At 38.6% G+C, this 17,557-nt stretch overlaps 41 non-coding genes across 41 annotated transcripts; all 41 read right to left on the reverse strand.

Moving 5' to 3' along the window:
• Positions 1-13: 13 nt before the first annotated feature.
• trnam-cau (transfer RNA methionine (anticodon CAU)) lies at positions 14-86 on the reverse strand. The gene has a single exon. It is a non-coding gene; the product is annotated as a tRNA-Met (tRNA).
• An 88-nt stretch (positions 87-174) lies between these two features.
• Positions 175-247, reverse strand: trnam-cau (transfer RNA methionine (anticodon CAU)). Its single transcript has one exon. It is a non-coding gene; the product is annotated as a tRNA-Met (tRNA).
• Positions 248-335: 88 nt separating this feature from the next.
• Positions 336-408, reverse strand: trnal-caa (transfer RNA leucine (anticodon CAA)). The gene has a single exon. It is a non-coding gene; the product is annotated as a tRNA-Leu (tRNA).
• An 83-nt stretch (positions 409-491) lies between these two features.
• On the reverse strand, positions 492-564 carry trnam-cau (transfer RNA methionine (anticodon CAU)). Its single transcript has one exon. It is a non-coding gene; the product is annotated as a tRNA-Met (tRNA).
• Positions 565-809: 245 nt separating this feature from the next.
• Positions 810-882, reverse strand: trnal-uaa (transfer RNA leucine (anticodon UAA)). The gene has a single exon. It is a non-coding gene; the product is annotated as a tRNA-Leu (tRNA).
• An 83-nt stretch (positions 883-965) lies between these two features.
• On the reverse strand, positions 966-1,038 carry trnam-cau (transfer RNA methionine (anticodon CAU)). Its single transcript has one exon. It is a non-coding gene; the product is annotated as a tRNA-Met (tRNA).
• Positions 1,039-1,287: 249 nt separating this feature from the next.
• Positions 1,288-1,360, reverse strand: trnam-cau (transfer RNA methionine (anticodon CAU)). Its single transcript has one exon. It is a non-coding gene; the product is annotated as a tRNA-Met (tRNA).
• An 88-nt stretch (positions 1,361-1,448) lies between these two features.
• On the reverse strand, positions 1,449-1,521 carry trnam-cau (transfer RNA methionine (anticodon CAU)). The gene has a single exon. It is a non-coding gene; the product is annotated as a tRNA-Met (tRNA).
• A 249-nt stretch (positions 1,522-1,770) lies between these two features.
• trnam-cau (transfer RNA methionine (anticodon CAU)) lies at positions 1,771-1,843 on the reverse strand. The gene has a single exon. It is a non-coding gene; the product is annotated as a tRNA-Met (tRNA).
• An 88-nt stretch (positions 1,844-1,931) lies between these two features.
• On the reverse strand, positions 1,932-2,004 carry trnal-caa (transfer RNA leucine (anticodon CAA)). Its single transcript has one exon. It is a non-coding gene; the product is annotated as a tRNA-Leu (tRNA).
• An 83-nt stretch (positions 2,005-2,087) lies between these two features.
• trnam-cau (transfer RNA methionine (anticodon CAU)) lies at positions 2,088-2,160 on the reverse strand. Its single transcript has one exon. It is a non-coding gene; the product is annotated as a tRNA-Met (tRNA).
• A 245-nt stretch (positions 2,161-2,405) lies between these two features.
• trnal-uaa (transfer RNA leucine (anticodon UAA)) lies at positions 2,406-2,478 on the reverse strand. The gene has a single exon. It is a non-coding gene; the product is annotated as a tRNA-Leu (tRNA).
• An 83-nt stretch (positions 2,479-2,561) lies between these two features.
• trnam-cau (transfer RNA methionine (anticodon CAU)) lies at positions 2,562-2,634 on the reverse strand. Its single transcript has one exon. It is a non-coding gene; the product is annotated as a tRNA-Met (tRNA).
• A 245-nt stretch (positions 2,635-2,879) lies between these two features.
• trnal-caa (transfer RNA leucine (anticodon CAA)) lies at positions 2,880-2,952 on the reverse strand. Its single transcript has one exon. It is a non-coding gene; the product is annotated as a tRNA-Leu (tRNA).
• A 567-nt stretch (positions 2,953-3,519) lies between these two features.
• trnam-cau (transfer RNA methionine (anticodon CAU)) lies at positions 3,520-3,592 on the reverse strand. Its single transcript has one exon. It is a non-coding gene; the product is annotated as a tRNA-Met (tRNA).
• A 1,216-nt stretch (positions 3,593-4,808) lies between these two features.
• trnai-aau (transfer RNA isoleucine (anticodon AAU)) lies at positions 4,809-4,881 on the reverse strand. The gene has a single exon. It is a non-coding gene; the product is annotated as a tRNA-Ile (tRNA).
• A 1,536-nt stretch (positions 4,882-6,417) lies between these two features.
• trnam-cau (transfer RNA methionine (anticodon CAU)) lies at positions 6,418-6,490 on the reverse strand. Its single transcript has one exon. It is a non-coding gene; the product is annotated as a tRNA-Met (tRNA).
• A 249-nt stretch (positions 6,491-6,739) lies between these two features.
• trnam-cau (transfer RNA methionine (anticodon CAU)) lies at positions 6,740-6,812 on the reverse strand. The gene has a single exon. It is a non-coding gene; the product is annotated as a tRNA-Met (tRNA).
• A 1,209-nt stretch (positions 6,813-8,021) lies between these two features.
• Positions 8,022-8,094, reverse strand: trnam-cau (transfer RNA methionine (anticodon CAU)). Its single transcript has one exon. It is a non-coding gene; the product is annotated as a tRNA-Met (tRNA).
• An 83-nt stretch (positions 8,095-8,177) lies between these two features.
• On the reverse strand, positions 8,178-8,250 carry trnat-cgu (transfer RNA threonine (anticodon CGU)). The gene has a single exon. It is a non-coding gene; the product is annotated as a tRNA-Thr (tRNA).
• A 249-nt stretch (positions 8,251-8,499) lies between these two features.
• Positions 8,500-8,572, reverse strand: trnam-cau (transfer RNA methionine (anticodon CAU)). The gene has a single exon. It is a non-coding gene; the product is annotated as a tRNA-Met (tRNA).
• A 401-nt stretch (positions 8,573-8,973) lies between these two features.
• On the reverse strand, positions 8,974-9,046 carry trnam-cau (transfer RNA methionine (anticodon CAU)). The gene has a single exon. It is a non-coding gene; the product is annotated as a tRNA-Met (tRNA).
• An 84-nt stretch (positions 9,047-9,130) lies between these two features.
• On the reverse strand, positions 9,131-9,203 carry trnai-aau (transfer RNA isoleucine (anticodon AAU)). The gene has a single exon. It is a non-coding gene; the product is annotated as a tRNA-Ile (tRNA).
• An 88-nt stretch (positions 9,204-9,291) lies between these two features.
• Positions 9,292-9,364, reverse strand: trnam-cau (transfer RNA methionine (anticodon CAU)). Its single transcript has one exon. It is a non-coding gene; the product is annotated as a tRNA-Met (tRNA).
• Positions 9,365-9,452: 88 nt separating this feature from the next.
• Positions 9,453-9,525, reverse strand: trnam-cau (transfer RNA methionine (anticodon CAU)). Its single transcript has one exon. It is a non-coding gene; the product is annotated as a tRNA-Met (tRNA).
• Positions 9,526-9,931: 406 nt separating this feature from the next.
• On the reverse strand, positions 9,932-10,004 carry trnam-cau (transfer RNA methionine (anticodon CAU)). Its single transcript has one exon. It is a non-coding gene; the product is annotated as a tRNA-Met (tRNA).
• An 88-nt stretch (positions 10,005-10,092) lies between these two features.
• Positions 10,093-10,165, reverse strand: trnam-cau (transfer RNA methionine (anticodon CAU)). Its single transcript has one exon. It is a non-coding gene; the product is annotated as a tRNA-Met (tRNA).
• A 402-nt stretch (positions 10,166-10,567) lies between these two features.
• On the reverse strand, positions 10,568-10,640 carry trnal-caa (transfer RNA leucine (anticodon CAA)). Its single transcript has one exon. It is a non-coding gene; the product is annotated as a tRNA-Leu (tRNA).
• Positions 10,641-10,728: 88 nt separating this feature from the next.
• On the reverse strand, positions 10,729-10,801 carry trnam-cau (transfer RNA methionine (anticodon CAU)). Its single transcript has one exon. It is a non-coding gene; the product is annotated as a tRNA-Met (tRNA).
• Positions 10,802-11,045: 244 nt separating this feature from the next.
• On the reverse strand, positions 11,046-11,118 carry trnam-cau (transfer RNA methionine (anticodon CAU)). The gene has a single exon. It is a non-coding gene; the product is annotated as a tRNA-Met (tRNA).
• Positions 11,119-11,523: 405 nt separating this feature from the next.
• trnam-cau (transfer RNA methionine (anticodon CAU)) lies at positions 11,524-11,596 on the reverse strand. The gene has a single exon. It is a non-coding gene; the product is annotated as a tRNA-Met (tRNA).
• Positions 11,597-11,997: 401 nt separating this feature from the next.
• trnam-cau (transfer RNA methionine (anticodon CAU)) lies at positions 11,998-12,070 on the reverse strand. The gene has a single exon. It is a non-coding gene; the product is annotated as a tRNA-Met (tRNA).
• An 84-nt stretch (positions 12,071-12,154) lies between these two features.
• On the reverse strand, positions 12,155-12,227 carry trnai-aau (transfer RNA isoleucine (anticodon AAU)). Its single transcript has one exon. It is a non-coding gene; the product is annotated as a tRNA-Ile (tRNA).
• An 88-nt stretch (positions 12,228-12,315) lies between these two features.
• On the reverse strand, positions 12,316-12,388 carry trnam-cau (transfer RNA methionine (anticodon CAU)). Its single transcript has one exon. It is a non-coding gene; the product is annotated as a tRNA-Met (tRNA).
• A 1,364-nt stretch (positions 12,389-13,752) lies between these two features.
• Positions 13,753-13,825, reverse strand: trnal-caa (transfer RNA leucine (anticodon CAA)). The gene has a single exon. It is a non-coding gene; the product is annotated as a tRNA-Leu (tRNA).
• A 244-nt stretch (positions 13,826-14,069) lies between these two features.
• On the reverse strand, positions 14,070-14,142 carry trnam-cau (transfer RNA methionine (anticodon CAU)). Its single transcript has one exon. It is a non-coding gene; the product is annotated as a tRNA-Met (tRNA).
• A 400-nt stretch (positions 14,143-14,542) lies between these two features.
• On the reverse strand, positions 14,543-14,615 carry trnam-cau (transfer RNA methionine (anticodon CAU)). The gene has a single exon. It is a non-coding gene; the product is annotated as a tRNA-Met (tRNA).
• A 1,372-nt stretch (positions 14,616-15,987) lies between these two features.
• On the reverse strand, positions 15,988-16,060 carry trnal-caa (transfer RNA leucine (anticodon CAA)). The gene has a single exon. It is a non-coding gene; the product is annotated as a tRNA-Leu (tRNA).
• A 401-nt stretch (positions 16,061-16,461) lies between these two features.
• On the reverse strand, positions 16,462-16,534 carry trnal-uaa (transfer RNA leucine (anticodon UAA)). The gene has a single exon. It is a non-coding gene; the product is annotated as a tRNA-Leu (tRNA).
• Positions 16,535-16,617: 83 nt separating this feature from the next.
• On the reverse strand, positions 16,618-16,690 carry trnal-caa (transfer RNA leucine (anticodon CAA)). The gene has a single exon. It is a non-coding gene; the product is annotated as a tRNA-Leu (tRNA).
• A 401-nt stretch (positions 16,691-17,091) lies between these two features.
• Positions 17,092-17,164, reverse strand: trnal-uaa (transfer RNA leucine (anticodon UAA)). The gene has a single exon. It is a non-coding gene; the product is annotated as a tRNA-Leu (tRNA).
• Positions 17,165-17,557: the final 393 nt, after the last annotated feature.

Below are 17,557 nucleotides of genomic sequence, written 5' to 3' on the forward strand. Positions count from 1 at the left end.
AATGAGAACTCAATGCTTCATGTGAGGGTTGAACTCACGACCTTCAGATTATGAGACTGACGCGCTACCTGCTGCGCCAATGAAGCTGTAACTTTAAATTGAAATCGCAAAATCAAAATCCAATTTCCCTCTCTTTTTTCAATTATTTTCCAAAAACTCGAAAAGACAACACAATGCTTCATGTGAGGGTTGAACTCACGACCTTCAGATTATGAGACTGACGCGCTACCTGCTGCGCCAATGAAGCTGTAATTTTCAATTGAGATCGCAAAATCAAAATCCAATTTCTCTCCCTTTTTTCAATTAATTTCCAAAAACTCGACAAGAGAACACAATGCTTCATGTGAGGGTTGAACTCACGACCTTCAGATTTTGAGACTGACGCGCTACCTGCTGCGCCAATGAAGCTGTGATTCCTTTCAAAATTTCAAAATCAAAATCCATTATTTCCTTTTTTTTCGATTTTCAAAAAGCTCAAAATGAGAACTCAATGCTTCATGTGAGGGTTGAACTCACGACCTTCAGATTATGAGACTGACGCGCTACCTGCTGCGCCAATGAAGCTGTGTTTCCTTTCAAAATTTCAAAATAAAAATCCATTGTTTCCTTTTTTTTTCGATTTTCAAAAAGCGCAAAATGAGAACTCAATGCTTCATGTGAGGGTTGAACTCACAACCTTCAGATTATGAGACTGACGCGCTACCTGCTGCGCCAATGAAGCTGTAACTTTGAACTGAAATCGCAAAATCAAAATCCAATTTCCCTCTCTTTTTTCAATTATTTTCCAAAAACTCGAAAAGACAACACAATGCTTCATGTGAGGGTTGAACTCACGACCTTCAGATTTTAAGACTGACGCGCTACCTGCTGCGCCAATGAAGCTGTGATTCCTTTCAAAATTTCAAAATCAAAATCCATTATTTCCTTTTTTTTCGATTTTCAAAAAGCTCAAAATGAGAACTCAATGCTTCATGTGAGGGTTGAACTCACGACCTTCAGATTATGAGACTGACGCGCTACCTGCTGCGCCAATGAAGCTGTAACTTTGAACTGAAATCGCAAAATCAAAATCCAATTTCCCTCTCTTTTTTCAATTATTTTCCAAAAACTCGAAAAGACAACACAATGCTTCATGTGAGGGTTGAACTCACGACCTTCAAATTATGAGACTGATGTGCTACCTGCTGCGCCAATGAAGATGTAATTCTGTAACAAAATTGCAAAACCAAAATATAATTTATCTCCCTTTTTTCAATTATTTTCCAAAAACTCGAAAAGAGAACACTATGCTTCATGTGAGGGTTGAACTCACGACCTTCAGATTATGAGACTGACGCGCTACCTGCTGCGCCAATGAAGCTGTAACTTTGAACTGAAATCGCAAAATCAAAATCCAATTTCCCTCTCTTTTTTCAATTATTTTCCAAAAACTCGAAAAGACAACACAATGCTTCATGTGAGGGTTGAACTCACGACCTTCAGATTATGAGACTGACGCGCTACCTGCTGCGCCAATGAAGCTGTAACTTTGATTTGAAATCGCAAAATCAAAATCCAATTTCCCTCTCTTTTTTCAATTATTTTCCAAAAACTCGAAAAGACAACACAATGCTTCATGTGAGGGTTGAACTCACGACCTACAGATTATGAGACTGACGCGCTACCTGCTGCGCCAATGAAGCTGTAACTTTGGATTGAAATCGCAAAATCAAAATCCAATTTCCCTCTCTTTTTTCACTTATTTTCCAAAAACTCGAAAAGACAACACAATGCTTCATGTGAGGGTTGAACTCACGACCTTCAGATTATGAGACTGACGCGCTACCTGCTGCGCCAATGAAGCTGTAATTTTCAATTGAGATCGCAAAATCAAAATCCAATTTCTCTCCCTTTTTTCAATTAATTTCCAAAAACTCGACAAGAGAACACAATGCTTCATGTGAGGGTTGAACTCACGACCTTCAGATTTTGAGACTGACGCGCTACCTGCTGCGCCAATGAAGCTGTGATTCCTTTCAAAATTTCAAAATCAAAATCCATTATTTCCTTTTTTTTCGATTTTCAAAAAGCTCAAAATGAGAACTCAATGCTTCATGTGAGGGTTGAACTCACGACCTTCAGATTATGAGACTGACGCGCTACCTGCTGCGCCAATGAAGCTGTGTTTCCTTTCAAAATTTCAAAATAAAAATCCATTGTTTCCTTTTTTTTTCGATTTTCAAAAAGCGCAAAATGAGAACTCAATGCTTCATGTGAGGGTTGAACTCACAACCTTCAGATTATGAGACTGGCGCGCTACCTGCTGCGCCAATGAAGCTGTAACTTTGAACTGAAATCGCAAAATCAAAATCCAATTTCCCTCTCTTTTTTCAATTATTTTCCAAAAACTCGAAAAGACAACACAATGCTTCATGTGAGGGTTGAACTCACGACCTTCAGATTTTAAGACTGACGCGCTACCTGCTGCGCCAATGAAGCTGTGATTCCTTTCAAAATTTCAAAATCAAAATCCATTATTTCCTTTTTTTTCGATTTTCAAAAAGCTCAAAATGAGAACTCAATGCTTCATGTGAGGGTTGAACTCACGACCTTCAGATTATGAGACTGACGCGCTACCTGCTGCGCCAATGAAGCTGTGTTTCCTTTCAAAATTTCAAAATAAAAATCCATTGTTTCCTTTTTTTTTCGATTTTCAAAAAGCGCAAAATGAGAACTCAATGCTTCATGTGAGGGTTGAACTCACAACCTTCAGATTATGAGACTGACGCGCTACCTGCTGCGCCAATGAAGCTGTAACTTTGAACTGAAATCGCAAAATCAAAATCCAATTTCCCTCTCTTTTTTCAATTATTTTCCAAAAACTCGAAAAGACAACACAATGCTTCGTGTGAGGGTTGAACTCACGACCTTCAGATTTTGAGACTGACGCGCTACCTGCTGCGCCAATGAAGCTGTGTTTCCTTTCAAAATTTCAAAATTAAAATCCATTGTTTCCTTTTTTTTCGATTTTCAAAAAGCGCAAAATGAGAACTCAATGCTTCATGTGAGGGTTGAACTCACAACCTTCAGATTATGAGACTGACGCGCTACCTGCTGCGCCAATGAAGCTGTAACTTTGAACTGAAATCGCAAAATCAAAATCCAATTTCCCTCTCTTTTTTCAATTATTTTCCAAAAACTCGAAAAGACAACACAATGCTTCATGTGAGGGTTGAACTCACGACCTTCAGATTATGAGACTGACACGCTACCTGCTGCGCCAATGAAGCTATTATTATTTACTAAAATTGCAAAAGCAAAATCCAATTCCTCTCCCTTTTTTCAATTATTCTTCGAAAACTCGACAAGAGAACACTATGCTTCATGTGAGGGTTGAACTCACGACCTTCAGATTATGAGACTGACACGCTAGCTGCTGCGCCAATGAAGCTGTAATCTTGAGGTGAAATCGCAAAATCAAAATCCAATTTCTCTCCCTTTTTTTCAATTATTCTTCAAAAACTCGAAAAGAGAACACTATGCTTCATGTGAGGTTTGAACTCACGACCTTCAGATTATGAGACTGACACGCTACCTGCTGCGCCAATGAAGCTATTATTATTTACTAAAATTGCAAAAGCAAAATCCAATTCCTCTCCCTTTTTTCAATTATTCTTCAAAAACTCGACAAGAGAACACTATGCTTCATGTGAGGGTTGAACTCACGACCTTCAGATTATGAGACTGACACGCTACCTGCTGCGCCAATGAAGCTGTAATCTTCAGGTGAAATCGCAAAATCAAAATCCAATTCCTCTCCCTTTTTTCAATTATTCTTCGAAAACTCGACAAGAGAACACTATGCTTCATGTGAGGGTTGAACTCACGACCTTCAGATTATGAGACTGACACGCTACCTGCTGCGCCAATGAAGCTGTAATCTTGAGGTGAAATCGCAAAATCAAAATCCAATTTCTCTCCCTTTTTTTCAATTATTCTTCAAAAACTCGAAAAGAGAACACTATGCTTCATGTGAGGGTTGAACTCACGACCTTCAGATTATGAGACTGACACGCTACCTGCTGCGCCAATGAAGCTATTATTATTTACTAAAATTGCAAAAGCAAAATCCAATTCCTCTCCCTTTTTTCAATTATTCTTCAAAAACTCGACAAGAGAACACTATGCTTCATGTGAGGGTTGAACTCACGACCTTCAGATTATGAGACTGACACGCTACCTGCTGCGCCAATGAAGCTATTATTATTGACCAAAATTGCAAAAGCAAAATCCAATTCCTCTCCCTTTTTTCAATTATTCTTCAAAAACTCGACGAAAGAACACTATGCTTCATGTGAGGATTGAACTCACGACCTTCAGATTATGAGACTGACGTGCTACCTGCTGTGCCAATGAAGCTGTAATCTTGAAGTGAAATCGCAAAATCAAAATCCAATTTCTCTCCCTTTTTTCAATTATTCTTCAAAAACTCGACAAGAGAACACTATGCTTCATGTGAGGGTTGAACTCACGACCTTCAGATTATGAGACTGACGTGCTACCTGCTGCGCCAATGAAGCTGTAATCTTGAAGTGAAATCGCAAAATCAATATCCAATTCCTCTCCCTTTTTTCAATTATTCTTCAAAAACTCGACAAGAGAACACTATGCTTCATGTGAGGGTTGAACTCACGACCTTCAGATTATGAGACTGACACGCTACCTGCTGCGCCAATGAAGCTATCATTATTTACTATAATTGCAAAAGCAAAATCCAATTCCTCTCCCTTTTTTCAATTATTCTTCAAAAACTCGACAAGAGAACACTATGCTTCATGTGAGGGTTGAACTCACGACCTTCAGATTATTAGACTGACACGCTACCTGCTGCGCCAATGAAACTGTAATCTTGAAGTGAAATCGCAAAATCAAAATCCAATTTCTCTCCCTTTTTTCAATTATTCTTCAAAAACTCGACAAGAGAACACTATGCTTCATGTGATGGTTGAACTCACGACCTTCAGATTATGATACTGACGTGCTACCTGCTGCGCCAATGAAGCTGTAATCTTGAAGTGAAATCGCAAAATCAATATCCAATTCCTCTCCCTTTTTTCAATTATTCTTCAAAAACTCGACAAGAGAACACTATGCTTCATGTGAGGGTTGAACTCACGACCTTCAGATTATGAGACTGACGTGCTACCTCCTGTGCCAATGAAGCTGTAATCTTGAAGTGAAATCGCAAAATCAAAATCCAATTTCTCTCCTTTTTTCAATTATTTTCCAAAAACTCGACAAGAGAACACTATGCTTCATGTGAGGGTTGAACTCACGACCTTCAGATTATGAAACTGACACGCTACCTGCTGCGCCAATGAAGCTGTAATCTTGAAGTGAAATCGCAAAATCAAAATCCAATTTCTCTCCCTTTTTTCAATTATTCTTCAAAAACTCGACAAGAGAACACTATGCTTCATGTGAGGGTTGAACTCACGACCTTCAGATTATGAGACTGACGTGCTACCTGCTGCGCCAATGAAGCTGTAATCTTGAAGTGAAATCGCAAAATCAAAATCCAATTTCTCTCCCACTTTTCAATTATTCTTCAAAAACTCGACAAGAGAACACTATGCTTCATGTGAGGGTTGAACTCACGACCTTCAGATTATGAGACTGACACGCTACCTGCTGCGCCAATGAAGCTATTATTATTTACTAAAATTGCAAAAGCAAAATCTAATTCCTCTCCCTTTTTTCAATTATTCTTCGAAAACTCGACAAGAGAACACTATGCTTCATGTGAGGGTTGAACTCACGACCTTCAGATTATGAGACTGACGTGCTACCTCCTGTGCCAATGAAGCTGTAATCTTGAAGTGAAATCGCAAAATCAAAATCCAATTTCTCTCCTTTTTTCAATTATTCTTCAAAAACTCGACAAGAGAACACTATGCTTCATGTGAGGGTTGAACTCACAACCTTCAGATTATGAGACTGACGTGCTACCTCCTGTGCCAATGAAGCTGTAATCTTGAAGTGAAATCGCAAAATCAAAATCCAATTTCTCTCCCTTTTTTCAATTATTTTCCAAAAACTCGACAAGAGAACACTATGCTTCATGTGAGGGTTGAACTCACGACCTTCAGATTATGAGACTGACGTGCTACCTGCTGCGCCAATGAAGCTGTAATCTTGAAGTGAAATCGCAAAATCAAAATCCAATTTCTCTCCCACTTTTCAATTATTCTTCAAAAACTCGACAAGAGAACACTATGCTTCATGTGAGGGTTGAACTCACGACCTTCAGATTATGAGACTGACACGCTAGCTGCTGCGCCAATGAAGCTGTAATCTTGAGGTGAAATCGCAAAATCAAAATCCAATTTCTCTCCCTTTTTTTCAATTATTCTTCAAAAACTCGAAAAGAGAACACAATGCTTCATGTGAGGGTTGAACTCACGACCTTCAGATTATGAGACTGACGCGCTACCTGCTGCGCCAATGAAGCTGTAACTTTGAATTGAAATCGCAAAATCAAAATCCAATTTCCCTCTCTTTTTTCAATTATTTTCCAAAAACTCGAAAAGACAACACAATGCTTCATGTGAGGGTTGAACTCACGACCTTCAGATTATGAGACTGACGTGCTACCTGCTGCGCCAATGAAGCTGTATATTTGAATTGAAATCGCAAAATCAAAATCCAATTTCCCTCTCTTTTTTCAATTAATTTCCAAAAACTCGAAAAGACAACACAATGCTTCATGTGAGGGTTGAACTCACGACCTTCAGATTATGAGACTGACGCGCTACCTGCTGCGCCAATGAAGCTGTGTTTCCTTTCAAAATTTCAAAATCAAAATCCATTATTTCCTTTTTTTTTCGATTTTCAAAAAGCTCAAAATGAGAACTCAATGCTTCATGTGAGGGTTGATATCACAACCTTCAGATTATGAGACTGACACGCTACCTGCTGCGCCAATGAAGCTGTAATCTTGAAATGAAATCGCAAAATCAAATTCCAATTTCTCTCCCTTTTTTCAATTAATTTCCAAAAACTCGACAAGAGAACACTATGCTTCATGTGAGGGTTGAACTCACGAACTTCAGATTATGAGTCTGACGTGCACCTGCTGCGCCAATGAAGCTGTAAATATCAATTGAAATCGCAAAATCAAAATCCAATTTCTCTCCCTTTTTTCAATTAATTTCCCAAAACTCGACAGAAGAACAATATGCTTCATGTGAGGGTTGAACTCACGACCTTCAGATTATGAGACTGACGTGCTACCTGCGGGGCCAATGAAACTGTAATTTTCAATTGAAATCGCAAAATCAAAATACAATTTCTCTCCCTTTTTCGATTATTTTCCAAAAACCCGACAAGAGAACACTATGCTTCATGTGAGGTTTGAACTCACGAACTTCAGATTATGAGACTGACACACTACCTGCTGCGCCAATGAAGCTGTAAATATAAATTGAAATCGCAAAATCAAAATCCAATTTCTCTCCCTTTTTTAAATTATTTTCCAAAAACTCGAAAAGACAACACAAAGCTTCATGTGAGGGTTGAACTCACGATCTTCAGATAATGAGACTGACGCGCTACCTGCTGCGCCAATGAAGCTGTAACTTTGAGCTGAAATCGCAAAATCAAAATCCAATTTCCCTCTCTTTTTTCAATTATTTTCCAAAAACTCGAAAAGACAACACAATGCTTCATGTGAGGGTTGAACTCACGACCTTCAGATTATGAGACTGATGCGCTACCTGCTGCGCCAATGAAGCTGTAACTTTGAATTGAAATCGCAAAATCAAAATCCAATTTCCCTCTCTTTTTTCAATTATTTTCCAAAAACTCGAAAAGACAACACAATGCTTCATGTGAGGGTTGAACTCACGACCTTCAGATTATGAGACTGATGCGCTACCTGCTGCGCCAATAAAGCTGTAATTTTCAGTTGAAATCGCAAAATCAAAATCCAATTTCTCTCCCTTTTTTCAATTAATTTCCAAAAACTCGAAAAGACAACACAATGCTTCATGTGAGGGTTGAACTCACGACCTTCAGATTATGAGACTGACGCGCTACCTGCTGCGCCAATGAAGCTGTGTTTCCTTTCAAAATTTCAAAATCAAAATCCATTATTTCCTTTTTTTTCGATTTTCAAAAAGCTCAAAATGAGAACTCAATGTTTCATGTGAGGGTTGAACTCACAACCTTCAGATTACGAGACTGACGCGCTACCTGCTGCGCCAATGAAGCTGTAACTTTGAATTGAAATCGCAAAATCAAAATCCAATTTCCCTCTCTTTTTTCAATTATTTTCCAAAAACTCGAAAAGACAACACAATGCTTCATGTGAGGGTTGAACTCACGACCTTCAGATTATGATACTGACGTGCTACCTGCTGCGCCAATGAAGCTGTATCTTTGAATTGAAATCGCAAAATCAAAATCTAATTTCCCTCTCTTTTTTCAATTAATTTCCAAAAACTCGAAAAGACAACACAATGCTTCATGTGAGGGTTGAACTCACGACCTTCAGATTATGAGACTGACGCGCTACCTGCTGCGCCAATGAAGCTGTGTTTCCTTTCAAAATTTCAAAATCAAAATCCATTATTTCCTTTTTTTTTCGATTTTCAAAAAGCTCAAAATGAGAACTCAATGCTTCATGTGAGGGTTGATATCACAACCTTCAGATTATGAGACTGACGCGCTACCTGCTGCGCCAATGAAGCTGTAATTTTGAGTTGAAATCGGAAAATCAAAATCCAATTTCCCTCTCTTTTTTCAATTATTTTCCAAAAACTCGAAAAGACAACACAATGCTTCATGTGAGGGTTGAACTCACGACCTTCAGATTATGAGACTGACACGCTACCTGCTGCGCCAATGAAGCTGTGTTTCCTTTCAAAATTTCAAAATCAAAATCCATTATTTCCTTTTTTTTCGATTTTCAAAAAGCTCAAAATGAGAACTCAGTGCTTCATGTGAGGGTTGAACTCACGACCTTCAGATTATGAGACTGACGCGCTACCTGCTGCGCCAATGAAGCTGTGTTTCCCTTCAAAATTTCAAAATTAAAATCCATTGTTTCCTTTTTTTTTCGATTTTCAAAAAGCGCAAAATGAGAACTCAATGCTTCATGTGAGGGTTGAACTCACAACCTTCAGATTATTAGACTGACGCGCTACCTGCTGCGCCAATGAAGCTGTAACTTTGAACTGAAATCGCAAAATCAAAATCCAATTTCCCTCTCTTTTTTCAATTATTTTCCAAAAACTCGAAAAGACAACACAATGCTTCATGTGAGGGTTGAACTCACGACCTTCAGATTATGAGACTGACGCGCTACCTGCTGCGCCAATGAAGCTGTAACTTTGAATTGAAATCGCAAAATCAAAATCCAATTTCTCTACCTTTTTTCAATTATTTTCCAAAAACTCGAAAAGACAACACAATGCTTCATGTGAGGGTTGAACTCACGACCTTCAGATTATGAGACTGACGCGCTACCTGCTGCGCCAATGAAGCTGTAACTTTGAATTGAAATCGCAAAATCAAAATCCAATTTCTCTACCTTTTTTCAATTATTTTCCAAAAACTCGACAAGAGAACACTATGCTTCTTGTGAGGGTTGAACTCACGACCTTCAGATTATGAGACTGACGCGCTACCTGCTGCGCCAATGAAGCTGTGTTTCCTTTCAAAATTTCAAAATTCAAATCCATTGTTTCCTTTTTTTTTCGATTTTCAAAAAGCGCAAAATGAGAACTCAATGCTTCATGTGAGGGTTGAACTCACAACCTTCAGATTATGAGACTGACGCGCTACCTGCTGCGCCAATGAAGCTGTAACTTTGAACTGAAATCGCAAAATCAAAATCCAATTTCCCTCTCTTTTTTCAATTATTTTCCAAAAACTCGAAAAGACAACACAATGCTTCATGTGAGGGTTGAACTCACGACCTTCAGATTATGAGACTGACGCGCTACCTGCTGCGCCAATGAAGCTGTAACGTTGAATTGAAATCGCAAAATCAAAATCCAATTTCTCTACCTTTTTTCAATTATTTTCCAAAAACTCGAAAAGACAACACAATGCTTCATGTGAGGGTTGAACTCACGACCTTCAGATTATGAGACTGACGCGCTACCTGCTGCGCCAATGAAGCTGTGTTTCCTTTCAAAATTTCAAAATTAAAATCCATTGTTTCCTTTTTTTTTCGATTTTCAAAAAGCGCAAAATGAGAACTCATTGCTTCATGTGAGGGTTGAACTCACGACCTTCAGATTATGAGACTGACGCGCTACCTGCTGCGCCCATGAAGCTGTAACTTTGAATTGAAATCGCAAAATCAAAATCCAATTTCTCTACCTTTTTTCAATTATTTTCCAAAAACTCGACAAGAGAACACTATGCTTCTTGTGAGGGTTGAACTCACGACCTTCAGATTATGAGACTGACGCGCTACCTGCTGCGCCAATGAAGCTGTGTTTCCTTTCAAAATTTCAAAATTAAAATCCATTGTTTCCTTTTTTTTTCGATTTTCAAAAAGCGCAAAATGAGAACTCAATGCTTCATGTGAGGGTTGAACTCACAACCTTCAGATTTTGAGACTGACGCGCTACCTGCTGCGCCAATGAAGCTGTAACTTTAAACCGAAATCGCAAAATCAAAATCCAATTTCCCTCTCTTTTTTCAATTATTTTCCAAAAACTCGAAAAGACAATACAATGCTTCATGTGAGGGTTGAACTCACGACCTTCAGATTATGAGACTGACGCGCTACCTGCTGCGCCAATGAAGCTGTAACTTTGTATTGAAATCGCAAAATCAAAATCCAATTTCCCTATCTTTTTTCAATTATTTTCCAAAAACTCGAAAAGACAACACAATGCTTCATGTGAGGATGGAACTCACGACTTTCAGATTATGAGACTGACGCGCTACCTGCTGCGCCAATGAAGCTGTGTTTCCTTTCAAAATTTCAAAATCAAAATCCATTATTTCCTTTTTTTTCGAATTTCAAAAAGCTCAAAATGAGAACTCAATGCTTCATGTGAGAGTTGAACTCACGACCTTCAGATTATGAGACTGACGCGCTACCTGCTGCGCCAATGAAGCTGTGTTTCCTTTCAAAATTTCAAAATCAAAATCCATTATTTCCTTTTTTTTCGATTTTCAAAAAGCTCAAAATGAGAACTCAATGTTTCATGTGAGGGTTGAACTCACAACCTTCAGATTATGAGACTGACGCGCTACCTGCTGCGCCAATGAAGCTGTAACTTTGAATTGAAATCGCAAAATCAAAATCCAATTTCCCTCTCTTTTTTCAATTATTTTCCAAAAACTCGAAAAGACAACACAATGCTTCATGTGAGGGTTGAACTCACGACCTTCAGATTATGATACTGACGTGCTACCTGCTGCGCCAATGAAGCTGTATCTTTGAATTGAAATCGCAAAATCAAAATCTAATTTCCCTCTCTTTTTTCAATTAATTTCCAAAAACTCGAAAAGACAACACAATGCTTCATGTGAGGGTTGAACTCACGACCTTCAGATTATGAGACTGACGCGCTACCTGCTGCGCCAATGAAGCTGTGTTTCCTTTCAAAATTTCAAAATCAAAATCCATTATTTCCTTTTTTTTTCGATTTTCAAAAAGCTCAAAATGAGAACTCAATGCTTCATGTGAGGGTTGATATCACAACCTTCAGATTATGAGACTGACGCGCTACCTGCTGCGCCAATGAAGCTGTAACTTTGAGTTGAAATCGGAAAATCAAAATCCAATTTCCCTCTCTTTTTTCAATTATTTTCCAAAAACTCGAAAAGACAACACAATGCTTCATGTGAGGGTTGAACTCACGACCTTCAGATTATGAGACTGACACGCTACCTGCTGCGCCAATGAAGCTGTGTTTCCTTTCAAAATTTCAAAATCAAAATCCATTATTTCCTTTTTTTTCGATTTTCAAAAAGCTCAAAATGAGAACTCAGTGCTTCATGTGAGGGTTGAACTCACGACCTTCAGATTATGAGACTGACGCGCTACCTGCTGCGCCAATGAAGCTGTGTTTCCTTTCAAAATTTCAAAATTAAAATCCATTGTTTCCTTTTTTTTTCGATTTTCAAAAAGCGCAAAATGAGAACTCAATGCTTCATGTGAGGGTTGAACTCACAACCTTCAGATTATTAGACTGACGCGCTACCTGCTGCGCCAATGAAGCTGTAACTTTGAACTGAAATCGCAAAATCAAAATCCAATTTCCCTCTCTTTTTTCAATTATTTTCCAAAAACTCGAAAAGACAACACAATGCTTCATGTGAGGGTTGAACTCACGACCTTCAGATTATGAGACTGACGCGCTACCTGCTGCGCCAATGAAGCTGTAATTTTCAATTGAAATCGCAAAATCAAAATCCAATTTCTCTACCTTTTTTCAATTATTTTCCAAAAACTCGAAAAGACAACACAATGCTTCATGTGAGGGTTGAACTCACGACCTTCAGATTATGAGACTGACGCGCTACCTGCTGCGCCAATGAAGCTGTAACTTTGAATTGAAATCGCAAAATCAAAATCCAATTTCTCTACCTTTTTTCAATTATTTTCCAAAAACTCGAAAAGACAACACAATGCTTCATGTGAGGGTTGAACTCACGACCTTCAGATTATGAGACTGACGCGCTACCTGCTGCGCCAATGAAGCTGTAACTTTGAATTGAAATCGCAAAATCAAAATCCAATTTCTCTACCTTTTTTCAATTATTTTCCAAAAACTCGACAAGAGAACACTATGCTTCTTGTGAGGGTTGAACTCACGACCTTCAGATTATGAGACTGACGCGCTACCTGCTGCGCCAATGAAGCTGTGTTTCCTTTCAAAATTTCAAAATTCAAATCCATTGTTTCCTTTTTTTTTCGATTTTCAAAAAGCGCAAAATGAGAACTCAATGCTTCATGTGAGGGTTGAACTCACAACCTTCAGATTATGAGACTGACGCGCTACCTGCTGCGCCAATGAAGCTGTAACTTTGAACTGAAATCGCAAAATCAAAATCCAATTTCCCTCTCTTTTTTCAATTATTTTCCAAAAACTCGAAAAGACAACACAATGCTTCATGTGAGGGTTGAACTCACGACCTTCAGATTATGAGACTGACGCGCTACCTGCTGCGCCAATGAAGCTGTAACGTTGAATTGAAATCGCAAAATCAAAATCCAATTTCTCTACCTTTTTTCAATTATTTTCCAAAAACTCGAAAAGACAACACAATGCTTCATGTGAGGGTTGAACTCACGACCTTCAGATTATGAGACTGACGCGCTACCTGCTGCGCCAATGAAGCTGTGTTTCCTTTCAAAATTTCAAAATTAAAATCCATTGTTTCCTTTTTTTTTCGATTTTCAAAAAGCGCAAAATGAGAACTCATTGCTTCATGTGAGGGTTGAACTCACGACCTTCAGATTATGAGACTGACGCGCTACCTGCTGCGCCCATGAAGCTGTAACTTTGAATTGAAATCGCAAAATCAAAATCCAATTTCTCTACCTTTTTTCAATTATTTTCCAAAAACTCGACAAGAGAACACTATGCTTCTTGTGAGGGTTGAACTCACGACCTTCAGATTATGAGACTGACGCGCTACCTGCTGCGCCAATGAAGCTGTGTTTCCTTTCAAAATTTCAAAATTAAAATCCATTGTTTCCTTTTTTTTTCGATTTTCAAAAAGCGCAAAATGAGAACTCAATGCTTCATGTGAGGGTTGAACTCACAACCTTCAGATTTTGAGACTGACGCGCTACCTGCTGCGCCAATGAAGCTGTAACTTTAAACCGAAATCGCAAAATCAAAATCCAATTTCCCTCTCTTTTTTCAATTATTTTCCAAAAACTCGACAAGAGAACACAATGCTTCATGTGAGGGTTGAACTCACGACCTTCAGATTATGAGACTGACGCGCTACCTGCTGCGCCAATGAAGCTGTGTTTCCTTTCAAAATTTCAAAATCAAAATCCATTATTTCCTTTTTTTTCGAATTTCAAAAAGCTCAAAATGAGAACTCAATGCTTCATGTGAGAGTTGAACTCACGACCTTCAGATTATGAGACTGACGCGCTACCTGCTGCGCCAATGAAGCTGTGTTTCCTTTCAAAATTTCAAAAACAAAATCCATTATTTCCTTTTTTTTCGATTTTCAAAAAGCTCAAAATGAGAACTCAATGCTTCATGTGAGGGTTGAACTCACGACCTTCAGATTATGAGACTGACGCGCTACCTGCTGCGCCAATGAAGCTGTGTTTCCTTTCAAAATTTCAAAATTAAAATCCATTGTTTCCGTTTTTTTCGATTTTCAAAAAGCGCAAAATGAGAACTCAATGCTTCATGTGAGGGTTGAACTCACAACCTTCAGATTATGAGACTGACGCACTACCTGCTGCGCCAATGAAGCTGTAACTTTGAACTGAAATCGCAAAATCAAAATCCAATTTCCCTCTCTTTTTTCAATTATTTTCCAAAAACTCGAAAAGACAACACAATGCTTCATGTGAGGGTTGAACTCACGACCTTCAGATTATGAGACTGACGCGCTACCTGCTGCGCCAACGAAGCTGTAACTTTGAATTGAAATTGCAAAATCAAAATCCAATTTCCCTCTCTTTTTTCAATTATTTTCCAAAAACTCGAAAAGACAACACAATGCTTCATGTGAGGGTTGAACTCACGACCTTCAGATTATGAGACTGACGCGCTACCTGCTGCGCCAATGAAGATGTAATTCTGTAACAAAATTGCAAAACCAAAATATAATTTATCTCCCTTTTTTCATTTATTTTCCAAAAACTCGAAAAGACAACACAATGCTTCATGTGAGGGTTGAACTCACGACCTTCAGATTATGAGACTGACGCGCTACCTGCTGCGCCAATGAAGCTGTAACTTTGAACTGAAATCGCAAAATCAAAATCCAATTTCCCTCTCTTTTTTCAATTATTTTCCAAAAACTCGAAAAGACAACACAATGCTTCATGTGAGGGTTGAACTCACAACCTTCAGATTATGAGACTGACGCGCTACCTGCTGCGCCAATGAAGCTGTAACTTTGAATTGAAATCGCAAAATCAAAATCCAATTTCCCTCTCTTTTTTCAATTATTTTCCAAAAACTCGAAAAGACAACACAATGCTTCATGTGAGGGTTGAACTCACGACCTTCAGATTATGAGACTGACGCGCTACCTGCTGCGCCAATGAAGCTGTAACTTTGGATTGAAATCGCAAAATCAAAATCCAATTTCCCTCTCTTTTTTCAATTATTTTCCAAAAACTCGAAAAGACAACACAATGCTTCATGTGAGGGTTGAACTCACGACCTTCAGATTATGAGACTGACGCGCTACCTGCTGCGCCAATGAAGCTGTAACTTTGATTTGAAATCGCAAAATCAAAATCCAATTTCCCTCTCTTTTTTCAATTATTTTCCAAAAACTCGAAAAGACAACACAATGCTTCATGTGAGGGTTGACCTCACGACCTTCAGATTATGAGACTGACGCGCTACCTGCTGCGCCAATGAAGCTGTGTTTCCTTTCAAAATTTCAAAATCAAAATCCATTGTTTCCTTTTTTTTCGATTTTCAAAAAGCTCAAAATGAGAACTCAATGCTTCATGTGAGGGTTGAACTCACGACCTTCAGATTATGAGACTGACGCGCTACCTGCTGCGCCGATGAAGCTGTAACTTTAAATTGAAATCGCAAAATCAAAATCCAATTTCCCTCTCTTTTTTTCAATTATTTTCCAAAAACTCGAAAAGACAACACAATGCTTCATGTGAGGGTTGAACTCACGACCTTCAGATTATGAGACTGACGCGCTACCTGCTGCGCCAATGAAGCTGTAATTTTCAATTGAGATCGCAAAATCAAAATCCAATTTCTCTCCCTTTTTTCAATTAATTTCCAAAAACTCGACAAGAGAACACAATGCTTCATGTGAGGGTTGAACTCACGACCTTCAGATTTTGAGACTGACGTGCTACCTGCTGCGCCAATGAAGCTGTGATTCCTTTCAAAATTTCAAAATCAAAATCCATTATTTCCTTTTTTTTCGATTTTCAAAAAGCTCAAAATGAGAACTCAATGCTTCATGTGAGGGTTGAACTCACGACCTTCAGATTATGAGACTGACGCGCTACCTGCTGCGCCAATGAAGCTGTGTTTCCTTTCAAAATTTCAAAATAAAAATCCATTGTTTCCTTTTTTTTTCGATTTTCAAAAAGCGCAAAATGAGAACTCAATGCTTCATGTGAGGGTTGAACTCACAACCTTCAGATTATGAGACTGACGCGCTACCTGCTGCGCCAATGAAGCTGTAACTTTGAACTGAAATCGCAAAATCAAAATCCAATTTCCCTCTCTTTTTTCAATTATTTTCCAAAAACTCGAAAAGACAACACAATGCTTCATGTGAGGGTTGAACTCACGACCTTCAGATTTTAAGACTGACGCGCTACCTGCTGCGCCAATGAAGCTGTGATTCCTTTCAAAATTTCAAAATCAAAATCCATTATTTCCTTTTTTTTCGATTTTCAAAAAGCTCAAAATGAGAACTCAATGCTTCATGTGAGGGTTGAAATCACGACCTTCAGATTTTGAGACTGACGCGCTACCTGCTGCGCCAATGAAGCTGTGATTCCTTTCAAAATTTCGAAATCAAAATCCATTATTTCCTTTTTTTTCGATTTTCAAAAAGCTCAAAATGAGAACTCAATGCTTCATGTGAGGGTTGAACTCACGACCTTCAGATTATGAGACTGACGCGCTACCTGCTGCGCCAATGAAGCTGTGTTTCCTTTCAAAATTTCAAAATAAAAATCCATTGTTTCCTTTTTTTTTCGATTTTCAAAAAGCGCAAAATGAGAACTCAATGCTTCATGTGAGGGTTGAACTCACAACCTTCAGATTATGAGACTGACGCGCTACCTGCTGCGCCAATGAAGCTGTAACTTTGAACTGAAATCGCAAAATCAAAATCCAATTTCCCTCTCTTTTTTCAATTATTTTCCAAAAACTCGAAAAGACAACACAATGCTTCATGTGAGGGTTGAACTCACGACCTTCAGATTTTAAGACTGACGCGCTACCTGCTGCGCCAATGAAGCTGTGATTCCTTTCAAAATTTCAAAATCAAAATCCATTATTTCCTTTTTTTTCGATTTTCAAAAAGCTCAAAATGAGAACTCAATGCTTCATGTGAGGGTTGAACTCACGACCTTCAGATTATGAGACTGACGCGCTACCTGCTGCGCCAATGAAGCTGTGTTTCCTTTCAAAATTTCAAAATAAAAATCCATTGTTTCCTTTTTTTTTCGATTTTCAAAAAGCGCAAAATGAGAACTCAATGCTTCATGTGAGGGTTGAACTCACAACCTTCAGATTATGAGACTGACGCGCTACCTGCTGCGCCAATGAAGCTGTAACTTTGAACTGAAATCGCAAAATCAAAATCCAATTTCCCTCTCTTTTTTCAATTATTTTCCAAAAACTCGAAAAGA

This window comes from Urocampus carinirostris, unplaced genomic scaffold, assembly GCF_059441175.1.
Source record: "Urocampus carinirostris isolate Australia breed hairy pipefish unplaced genomic scaffold, RoL_Ucar_1.0 HiC_scaffold_41, whole genome shotgun sequence".
NCBI lineage: Eukaryota > Metazoa > Chordata > Actinopteri > Syngnathiformes > Syngnathidae > Urocampus > Urocampus carinirostris.